The sequence below is a fragment of the Leopardus geoffroyi genome, chromosome B2, assembly GCF_018350155.1.
Source record: "Leopardus geoffroyi isolate Oge1 chromosome B2, O.geoffroyi_Oge1_pat1.0, whole genome shotgun sequence".
NCBI classification, from domain to species: Eukaryota; Metazoa; Chordata; class Mammalia; order Carnivora; family Felidae; genus Leopardus; species Leopardus geoffroyi.
The window spans coordinates 1703286-1715140 of NC_059332.1; the positions used below are offsets into that span (position 1 = coordinate 1703286).

At 47.0% G+C, this 11855-nt stretch overlaps 1 protein-coding gene and 1 non-coding gene across 3 annotated transcripts in view; both read left to right on the forward strand.

The window, feature by feature from the left end:
* Positions 1-11855, forward strand: part of LOC123609414 (zinc finger protein with KRAB and SCAN domains 4-like) — a 455099-nt gene that overhangs the window by 148207 nt on the left and 295037 nt on the right. The gene's annotated exons all lie outside the window — the stretch shown is intronic.
* On the forward strand, positions 6741-6822 carry TRNAS-GCU. The gene has a single exon. It is a non-coding gene; the product is annotated as a tRNA-Ser (tRNA).

Sequence of the window (11855 nt, forward strand, 5' to 3'; positions counted from 1 at the left end):
GAGAATGCTGCCTGGAGACAGAAGCTGCTTATGTTAGGCTACAAAACAAGTTTCAGCAAATTTAAAGTGATTCCAATCATACAAAGTGTATTTTCCAACCACTATCGAATGAAACCAGAAATCAAATAACAAAGCAAAAACTGGAAAATACGCCAACATGTGGAGTTAAAAACATACTTGTAAACAGCTACTGGGTCAAAGAGGTGGTCATCAGGGAGATGGACAAAATACTTGGCTGGAAGAAAATAAAGACAAAACGCCAAGTTTTATGGTTTTATGGGACACATTTATAGCTGTAAATGCCTGCATTAGGAGAGAAGAAAGATCTCAATAAGTAACATAACTTTCTACCCTAAGGAGCCAGAGAAAGAAAAGCAACTTAACTCAGTGGAAATGGAGGGAAGGAAAAGATAAAGATTCGAGCAGAGATAAATGAAATGGAGAGCACAAAAACGATAGAATCAATGAAACCAAAAATTGCTTTCTGAAAAGATAACAGAATTGGCAAATCTTTAGCTAGTGAATAAAAAAGAAAGACAAAAGACTCAAATGACTCAAGCCGAAAGTAAGGTGAGGATATTAATGCTGATCTTACAGAAATAAAAGGATTATAAGAGGGTACTATGAGCAATTATGCACCAACAAATCAGAAAACCTAAATAAAATGGACAATTCTGAGAAACACACAATCCCCCAAGACTGGATCGTGAAGAAATAGAAAATCTGAGTCGATCCAGAAGTTAGAACTCTGGACAATGCTAGTGAGAATGTAAAATGGTGTGGCAGCTGTGGAAAATGGTGATTCCTCAGTAAGTTAATAAACAAGAAGTGACCGTAGGACCTAGCAATCCCATTCCTGGGTGATACCCAAAAGGTTGAAAACAAGTGTTCAAACAAAAACTTGTCCACAAATCTACATGGCAGCACTATTCACAATAGCAAAAAAAGTGAAAATAACGCAAGTGTCCATAGACTGATAAATGAGTGAACAAAGGTGGTATATCCATAGGGTGGAGTATTATTCAGTCATCAAAAAGGAAGGCTACAACATGGACGGACCTTGAAAACATTATGCTGAGTGAAAGTAGCCAGACGCAAAAGGCCACATTCTGTGTGATTCCGTTTATAGGAGATATCCAGAATAAGTGAATCCATAGAAAAAACAAAAGGCAGATTAGTGATTTCCAGATGCTGGGGGTGAGTGCAGGTTTGAGGAATGACTACTTAATGGGTACAAGATTTCCTTTGGGGTGATTGGGGTGATGAAAATGTTTGGATAGTGGTAATGGCTGCACAACGTTGTGAAGGGACTAAATGCCATTGGATTGTACACTTTAATTAAAACAGTGAATTTTATGTTAGGTGAGCTTTACCACAATTTTTTAAAAAGTGGAAGAAGAGGGACTAAAGTGTTTTGAAAGACTTTATGTTTTTTAAAAAGATCAAGGGGGGGGTGCCTTGACTTCAGTTCAGGTCATGATCTCACAGTTCGTGGGTTCAGGCCCCGCATCGGGCTCTGTGCTCATAGTACGGAGCCTGCTTGGGGGTCTGTCTTCTCTCTCTGTCCCTTCCCTGCTTGCCCTCTATCTCTCTCTCAAATAATTTTTTTAAAAGATCAAGATCTTTTTCTTTATATTTTGTTAAGATAATTATATATGTTACTTCAAATATTCACTAGAACAATGGAAATGGAATGATTACATTCCAAACAAATGGAGAAAAAAAGTTGTAAAAAATTAATAAGCCACCAAATAAATAAAAGAGAGGGAAAAAAAACTCATACAATATCTGTTGAAGCAAAATAATGACAGGAGAAAAACGTTTTAAAAGTGCAAATAAATCAGTAGTCATTTTAAGCAGAAATTACCTCCAGCTGCTAGTTAAGTGACAGTTAAATTGTATCTAACAAGACTTAACTTATACTATTTATGGGAGTTTTGACTAAAGCTGACCAGCTTCTTTCACTCAGTCATATGCATTTAAAGTTGCTCCTTGTGTTTCCACGGCTTAATGGCTCATTTTGGGGGACACTGAATAGTATTCCATTGTCTGGATGAACCAGTTCACTTATCCATTCGCCTACTGAGGGATGGTTGCCTCCAAGTTTGGCAATTTCAAATAAAGCTGCTGAAACATCCACGTGAAAGATTTTGTGGGAGCTCAAGTTTGTCACTCATATGGGTAAATGCCAAGGAGCGCGACTGCTCCCTCATAGGATAAACCTGTGTTGAGTGTTATAAGAAATTAACAAGCTGTCTCCCAGAGCGGCTGCAGCCTTTTGTATCCCCACCAGCAACGAATCAGAGTTCCTGTTGCCCCACATGCACACCAGCATCTGGCGTTGTCAATGTTCTGGACTTTGGCCATTCTAATAGCTCTGTAGCGGCACCTCGTTGTTTAAATGTGCAATTCCCTAATGACATAGGATGTTGAGCATCTCTTTTTTTAAGTTTATTTATTTATCTTGAAAGAAAGAGAGTGCGAGCATGCACAGGGGAGGGGCAGAGAGGGAGAAAGAGAATCCCTAGCAGGCTCTGGACAAACCCTGAGATCATGACCTGACTGAGATCAAGAGTTGGTCATTCAACCTACTGAGCCACCAAGGTGCCCTGATGCTGAGCATCTTTTAATGCTTTCCTTGCCATCTGTACATCTTTGGTCAAGTGTCCAGATCTTTTCCCTATCTTTGTAAACAGGTTGTTTGTTCTCTTGTTTGTGAGTTTTAAGAGTTCTTTGTATATTTTGTGTACCAGTCCTTTATCAGATACGCGTTTTTCAGATATTTTTTGTGGCTTGTCTGTGGCTTGTCTTCTCATTTTCCTGATACTGCCTTTAGCAGAGCATATGTTTTTAAATTTTAATAAAGTACCACTTATTGGTTATTTCGTCCAACAATCATGCTTTTGGCGTTGCATCCAAGAACCCATTGCCAGAGTTGACGCCACCTAGATTTTCTCCTGTGTTGTCTGCTAGCAGTTTTATCGTGATAAAGTAGCTTCCTTGGGGACCGACTTGTTAGGAGAACAAAGAGCTCCTCCTTGCAAAGGAAGCTCTTCTACCTTGCATTTTGGTGCTTGGCGGTGCTTTTATTAAAAATCCAGATTTTTAAATTCATTCATTCATTCACTCATGCATTCATTCAAGAATAGCTATTGTGTACTACATTTCAGAATGGCTACTTCTCCCCTCTCCTAGCCACAGGCCAGAGGGTATTTTTTCTTGGCCTTCAAAGTGGGAGCCTGGTGGAGCTCCTGGAGGTAAAACTCGGGAAAGCAGAGGGCTCTCCCAGGACAGAGCCTCCTTGCAGTGTTCACCCCTCAAGCTACTCTACACTGAGCCTCCAGCAATTCGTTAATTACGGTTTAATTTTCCTGCCCTGGTATTGATTTCTGCTGCCACCTCCTGGCTTCTGCTCTGGAAAATTGTGATCATTTACCTGTCTCTCCAGTTTGGGGGCAGCAGTTAGTTCTGTGACCTCAGTTCTCTGATGGGTCTAAGAAGGGTTGTTTCAGCTCTTTCCTTGTCGTGAGGATGGGAGTGACGCCTTCCAAGCTCTCTACATGTTGATCGGAAACCGAAAGTCCTATCTCCGTCTATATTTACATAATTAATACATGTTTGAGACTAAAGTAAAAAGTAAAACCTTACAAAAATGATATGGAAAGTGCTGGAGCCCCGTAGCTGCAGCCCTGGATATAACAACTTTTGACAGTCGGTATATATTCTTCCAGGCATTTTTCATGTCAATGCCCATCATGGTTTTTCCAAAGTTGCAAAGGGCCTGTGGCATTTTTTTTTCAGTTTTCTACCATATTTAAAATAAAATACAAAAGGAATATTCTAAAAGTTGGGATATAGTTGAAATAATTATATTTAAACATGAACTCTGTTAACATCAAATAAATATACAATAATTGTATGTATAATGTACTCTGGAGATACCAAGAAAAGTCTATATTTGAGTCTTCATAAAACTGAGGCTGAGGCTAAGCGGCCTCACTGATATTATCTAAAACTCTATTAATTTATCTTCCTATTTACTTAAAATAATAATGATAACAAAACTACACATACTATAGTCGGAGTTACCTCCCTCCTATCCCTACTTGATAGTTGGGTTTTAGGAAGGGAAAAAGGATGTATGTTTTTAAATTTTAATAGGTCTTATAAAATTATCCTTTAATGTGTTTGTGCCAAGTTACAATTTCACAGCAGTATTTCAAAACATGCTTTCCGAAACTCTGGCCCAGATTTGTTACTATGAATTTTGTAAATACTTGTCAGTCTAATGGAGGGGAGGATATATTACTATTTTAATTAGCATATCTTTAAATATATGTGAAGGGAAGCTTCTTTTATTATGTTTGTCGTCTGAATTGTTTCTACTTCTGTGGATTGCCTGCACATACTGTTGATTCGTGTTTTCTCTGCTGGTTGTCTTTTCTGAGGGATAATAATGATAATGCAAAGCATTTACATAGTGATTGCAGTGTCAGGTGTTACATTTTTTTTAATGTTTATTTATTTTTGAGTGGGGGGGAGAGAGAGAGCATGAGCAGGGAAGGGGCAGAGAGAGAGAGGGAGACACAGAATTGGAAGCAGGCTCCAGGCTCTGAGCTGTCAGCACACAGCCTAACATGGGCTCGAACTCACCAATGGTGAGATCATGACTTGAGCTGAAGTCAGCCGCTTGACCACCGACTGAGCCACCCAGGCGCCCCCAGTGTCAGGCATTTTAAAGCACTTTACATATTCATTCTACACGCTGATGTGCTGGGTGTAAAATGATGAATAATGAAATATGATCCCTGCCCTCTGGGGAGTATGGCGGGAGACCTGTGTAAAAGACAAATCTTGGTTAATCTAACAGGTAAATTTTCTCTTGAAAAGTTGTCTTGAGAAGTAGTTTTGAAGTCACTGGTATAAAATCAGGTTTCCTTGGAACTGTGAACAGGACAATGAGAAGGGATGCTTCGAACAACAAAACGGGAGTCCTGACTCGAGGCTGAAGGAAAATCATAACAGCCGACCTCATTCGAAAAAGTAACACGATTGTTTGACTCACTAAATGAACAAGTCCTCAGTCCTCTAACCCGTGGATTCCCATGATGGGCGGTGCATGCAAAGGTGAGTTTATAAACTCGTTAAGGGACCCTGGGAGGGAGACCAGAGCTCAGAACACAAGTAGAGGTTTCATAGGAAGGAAAATGCAACGGCATCTTGGCAAGTAAGAATCTTCTCTCTTCCATTTCTCTCCAAAATCCTGCACGAAATATAGAAAAAACTAACGTAGTCTAGTGAGTGAAAGGAGTTTCTGAATGCTGGTTTACCTGAGGCGGCCAAGGTGGGCTTCCTCCGGGGGAGAAGGGTGGTGATGGAGTTGGCTAGGTGGCCTGCACCGAGTGTCACGGAGAGCGGGATGGAGCCCGGGCCTCCCCACCTGCGGCTCCCCGGGGCTCCGACCTCCCCACCTGCGGCTCTCGGGGCGCGGGCCTCCCCACCTGCGGCTCCCCTGGGCTCCGATCTCCCCACCTGGGGCTCCCCGGGGAGGGGGGGGAGGGCCTCCCCACCTGCGGCTCCCCGGGGCTCCGATCTCCCCACCTGGGGCTCCCCGGGGAGGGGGGGGGAAGGGCCTCCCCACCTGCGGCTCCCCGGGCCCCGACCTCCCCACCTGCGGCTCCCGGGGTGGAGGGGGGAGGGCCTCCCCACCTGCGACTCTCCGGGGCTCCGACCTCCCCACCTGCGGCTCTCGGGGCGCGGGCCTCCCCACCTGCGGCTCCCCTGGGCTCCGATCTCCCCACCTGGGGCTCCCCGGGGAGGGGGGGGGAAGGGCCTCCCCACCTGCGGCTCCCCGGGGCCCCGACCTCCCCACCTGCGGCTCCCGGGGTGGAGGGGGGAGGGCCTCCCCACCTGCGGCTCCCCGGGGCTCCGACCTCCCCACCTGCGGCTCCCGGGGCGCGGGCCTCCCCACCTGCGGCTCCCCTGGGCTCCGACCTCCCCACCTGGGGCTCCCCGGGGGGGGGGGGGAAGGGCCTCCCCACCTGCGGCTCCCCGGGCCCCGACCTCCCCACCTGCGACTCTCCGGGGCCCCGACCTCCCCACCTGCGGCTCCCGGGGTGGAGGGGGGAGGGCCTCCCCACCTGCGGCTCCCCGGGGCTCCGACCTCCCCACCTGGGGCTCCCCGGGGAGTGGGGGGGAAGGGCCTCCCCACCTGCGGCTCCCCGGGCCCCGACCTCCCCACCTGCGACTCTCCGGGGCGCGGGCTTCCCCACCTGGGGCTCCCGGGGCCCGAAGAGCGGTGGCGGCCGCGCCAGGTCAGCCCTGCGTAGGTTCCGCTCTGCTCTGGCGCCCACGCCGTCTCCGCCGGGCGCCCTCGTGCAGCCTTGTTTGCAGCCCAGTTCTCCCCGGTCTCTGTTCGCGCCAAGGCCCAGAGAAGCGAACCGGAGGGAAATGCAGGTGTGCCCCCCGCGGTCTGACGCATTGCAGGGGCGAGTACCAGAGATCCCGGCCTTTCCCGGAGTCCGGGCGCTCCCGGGGCGCTGGCCACGTGCGGGCAGCAGGTGTCCGCGCGTCACACGGCGGCGCGCCGGCTGTGCCTGCTCAAAGAGAGGGACCCGAAAACGCCTGTCCGGGGTCCGGCGGGGAGGGTGGAGGCGGCGTGGGGGGAGAGCAAACGCGCGGAGGCGTCACCGCGGCACCCACCGCGGGGCGAAGAGTCCGGCCGCGCGGAGCGGGCACCGGACGAGGTGGCCGAGTGGTTAAGGCGATGGACTGCTAATCCATTGTGCTCTGCACGCGTGGGTTCGAATCCCACCCTCGTCGGGAGGTTTTCTTTGAACCCCAGCCGGGGTGCACACCGGGGGGCTCCGTGAGAGCGTCCGGGGTCTGCCGGGTAACGCTTGGTCCGCAGCACCTGTCAGAGTGGGGTCACTGGATCCAGCATCTGAGATGCGGACCTTCTGGAGAGAAGAAAGATGGTTATACTCACCGCGGAGTCCCTAGGTCTTTTGAAGAATGGTCCACTGAGGGATATAGAAAAACACTTGCCTGACTTAAATGATAAAGTCACCCACAAAGATGTGCAAATGATTGCTTGTATTGTACTTTGCATGAAATTTTCAGCTATAGATGTATTTTAATTATGCTGCAATTTTCAACATGTTTAAAGTGTCGCCTCAAAAAAAAAAAAAAAAAATCTCTGGGGCCCCTGGGTGGCTCAGTCGATTAAGCGACCAACTCTTGATTTCAGGTCAGGTCATGCTTACCCGATCATGGGAGTGAGTGTGGAGCCTGCTTAAGATTCTTTCTTTTCCTCTCTCCCTGCCTGTCCCCTGCTTGTGCTCTCTCTCTGTCTCTAAAATTAAAATAACTTTAAAAACAAAGTGTCCATTGCCCCCAACATGTAATTTCGATGGTGTGCACCTGTAAATACTGCAGCATACATTTTAAGAAATGAGTTTGCTGGTCCTAGGTTATGTGCGTTGGAAATATTCATGCATATTGCCAAATTGCCCACCAAAGGAATTTCATTCCTCTACACTCCAAACCTATAATCTTGCTCCCCTCCCCCTCCCCAACAGAGCATCTTGTCAGCTTGGGTTCTCTGTTCACTTAGTAGGTGAAGGGGGTATTGCAATACAATTTAATTTCCATTTCCCTTATCATGACAAAACACTTCTTACATTTATAAAAGCAGAATTATTTTTGTTTCAATTCATTTGAATTTTTGTTTTTATTTTTTTAAGCTGAGAGCAATATTTGACATATGATCTCCGGACTGCTTCAGCTGCAGAATTCTGGGCCTCACTCAATCTATTAAATTATGATCTCAGGGAGTGTGTGCTTTGGAGTCTGTGATTTAATAAAGCATCAGATGTTTCTTCTGTTGACCCGAAAACCTTGTATCTGCCTTAGGTATCTACATGTTATATCTAATCACCCAGAATTCTCTTTATTTCTGTAAATGTTCAGCCCGGGAAAGCTGTTCTGGTCTTTTATCTTCCCAGCCACATCTCTCCTATCTTGTACAGATTTTAAAATCTGTTTTCATATCATCAGAAAATTGGCTACTGTTAGTTGATTCATTCTACCCTGGTCACACCTCTACACAGCCGACTACAGCTTGTTTTCTCTGGATAAGAAATATTCCCAGGATGTGTCTGTAAGTTCTTTGAGGGAACTATCAAAGAAAACTTGCACCAGATGGGGTTAAACAGGCAAGGAAGACTTCATTTAGACCATTGAAGTAGCACAGGGAGACTGACCTCCCCTTGGAACACGATGAGGGCAGCTGGGCCTTCATGGCCAATGGGCAGGGAGAGGGAGTCGCTGGATGGAAAATTGCTAAAACAAGACAAAACAGAATAAAAGCACGCAACCAAAAAAGACCTGATTGAATATTTAGTGGAGCAAAAGGAACCTGATTGGATATCAAGGGTAGGGGGTTTCCCACCTAAGCTGGTTTAGCAGGCTTCATGCCCAAACAGGACTCAATAGGATTCTTTATTAGGACTGGGCCTGACAGGCCAAGGAGGGAGCCCTTGTCAATACCCATAGGGATTCCCTCCGCTTCCTGAAGGCATAGGAGAGCCACGGAACACATGAGGTACCAGCACAAGTGTCCACACTCTCTCCCAGCCTCCGTCATGTGCCTGGCTGGCTCTGCTCCGGTGGCAGCTGCTCCGTGGCCTTCTCTCCAGTCCTGGGTCAGCTGGGTGCAGGCACCCCTCCCCCCAGGCCTTCCGTGACCTTCATTTAGAGGCTTGGAATAAATCTGAATTATTGGATCTGAACTAGGACAGGTGGGACCTTGATGCTGGATATGATCATAATGATTACATCGTTAAGTTCCTCTTCAATAGTTAAGAAGTGGTTCTTCCTTCTGTTCCTTCACTCCATCTGTTCCATCAAGTTCCAGGAGGGCAGTTGGAAGTCCAGGGTCTATTTGCAGTATGGACTTTGTGTCGGTTAGGATGTCAGTGCTGCGTGGCCGAGAAAACCGCAGGCTGCAGGTGGACTTGGCTGGGAGAAGGACCGTGGATATAGACTTCCCACACGGGCAGGGCTGTCGGGCCATCTCAGGAGAGAGTCAACACTGTGGGGGAGACCTCTTCACACTAGCACCCACAAGGTGGAAAGAAGACACCACCTGTTGCTATGGCAACACCCCAACAGAAAAGGTTGATTCCCTCTGCAATCAGCCTGATCACAGCCCCGGTAAGCGGAGGTGCCTCTTATGACATAGAAGAGAGTCATCTTTACAAAACACACACACCTGTCGCTTCCTAATGTAGCTCTTGTCCTGCTGAAGGAAATCCTTCCTTCCTGAGACCCTGTTTCTCTCATCATCCTAAAGGTAAAACGAGGGGCGTCTCGGTGGCTCAGCCGGTTAAGAGTGGGACTCTTGATTTTGGCTCAGGTCATGTTCTCACCATTGTGACACCCAGGCTCAGCCTGGAGCCTGCTTGAGACTCTTTCTCCCTCTCTCTCTGTCCCTCCCCAGCGTGTGTGTGCGTAAAATAAAAAAAAAAAATAAAAATAAACAAAGGTAAATTGAGTGTCAGGACTTCCTAGTTTTGATCTTTACCTCCAGTTTGTTCCTGTCTACACAGTGACAGTAGTGTTCCGGAGGCACACACTTGTCCCTGAGCCTCAGCTCCCTGTGGTTCAGTTGCACCGATGCTGGTGTGAGGACAGCCCACCCTGGGCCGCCTGTGATGGACTGGAAGCTTTTCCTGCAACCTCCATGCTGCCTTCCAAGCATTGGGGGCAGGTGGCAGGAATGAGGAGGAGGGAGAGGTGAGAAGTAACCTAGGCAGGGGTGGTGCTTGGAGTCCCCCGGGGGGGTGGGGTGGACTGAGCGCTCTGGGGACATGTGTGTCCTTGGAGATGTTGAAGGTGCTGGGCACCCCAGGAGGGTCTCCAGGTGAACTTTAGAAAGTGGAACTTACTTCCCAGGGTCTTATGTTTGTTTGGTGAGAGTAGGGAAACTGAACACCACTGAGAGTGCAGACACCATCCCACCAACTACAAAATATAAAAGGTTCTTCTCGAGAGGAGCCATTGAGCAAAACTCGATCTCAGATTGCAGATTCAACATCCAGAAAGCTACCTGTTATACCAGGGACCAACCAAAAGGGCGAACACAGCCATCTGTAGTCTCGGCTAAATATCCGCTGGGCAATAACTGTGAGCTCCGACCCAGAAGTAGGTCAGACTTTGGGGCGCCTGGGTGGCGCAGTCGGTTAAGCGTCCGACTCCAGCCAGGTCACGATCTCGCGGTCCGTGAGTTCGAGCCCCGCGTCGGGCTCTGGGCTGATGGCTCAGAGCCTGGAGCCTGTTTCTGATTCTGTGTCTCCCTCTCTCTCTGCCCCTCCCCCATTCATGCTCTGTCTCTCTCTGTCCCAAAAATAAATAAACGTTGAAAAAAAAAAGAAGTAGGTCAGACTTCCAAGAGGCCAGGCCGAGCACGAAATCTGACGCCGTGGTGTCGTTGAAGAGGCGAGGAGCAAAATGTACCTCAAGGCAGTCGGAGCACTTTCCTGCGTGCCTCCGTTGGTATCCAGATTTTGTGAGGTCTGAAGCTTACACCTTTTAGGGGGTCCTGCTTAAGAAAAGGAATAGACATTATCTGTACAGAATTAGACACAGCCACTCTAAGGCCTAGATGATGTAACAGGATAAGTTGCGGTAGAAGGAGGCAACAGTCTTCACTAGTTTCCATTATAATATCTTTCTGCAACTTTTACAAAAAAAACATACGTCATACAGGACTATCCCTTCCAGGCCTTGGATAGGGTGCATGCAAACGGGGGGTGGGGGGTCATGATAAATACTCTTCTGAAGGGATGTTTCACAATATCTTTCAAAATAATCTTTCCACAATTTTTCTTTACGCACAAAAGAATTAAAAATAAAATATGTTCAAAATGTTCAGTGTAATATTTTGCAATATCAAAATGTGAAAATGTGCCCATCTGCTTAATGGAAATAATATCCAGCTGCTAAAAAAGACTGGGACAGATGGAGGTGCCCACATGTTGGCTTGGCAGTTTTGGGAGAGGATTTAATTTAAAACAAACAAATCCCAGGGACACCTGGGTGGCTCAGTCGGTTACGTGTCCAACTTCAGTTCAGGTCATGATCTCACAGTTGGTGGGTTCGAGCCCCACATCAGGCTCTGTGCTGACAGCTCAGAGCCCGGAACCTACGTCATCAGATTCTGTGTCTCGCTCTGCCCGTACCCCAACTCATGCTCTGTTTCTGTCTCAAAAATAAATAAACATTAAAAAATTAAAAAAAATGAAACAAATCCCAGCAATTTCTGACTTGTGATATATAGCATGATCTAATTCTGGTTAAGTCTTAGTGTGTGTTTATATATTCATTTTAAAATAGGTTTGAGGAATATGTACTAAATTCTTGGCATGAATATTTCTGAGATATGGAACGAGGGATGAAGGAGCTTTTCATTTTTTGCATGTTCACTTTTGTTACACACACACACACACACACACACACACATAGTTTGTTTACAGGTGTATGCCACTTTAGATGTTAAAAGTGAAAATGTACCAAAAAATTAAAGCTCCTACGTAGAGGACTTAAAAGTCATGTTTACTTCATATTAGCTGCCTACTGTGCTCAGCACGACCATGATCAAAGTATACAGAAAGTGAAAGGGACAGAAGCCAGAATCTTTGACTGCAAAGGATTAACGGTTGGTTAGGGGAAAACCACAAAAGATAAACGCAACACGTTAATAGTGGCTAGGAAACTGGGGGTGGGGGTGAGGTGGGGCTCCATCTCGATCCTTTGAAGGTCTGATGACGAGGGCACATAAGCAAACATTTTAC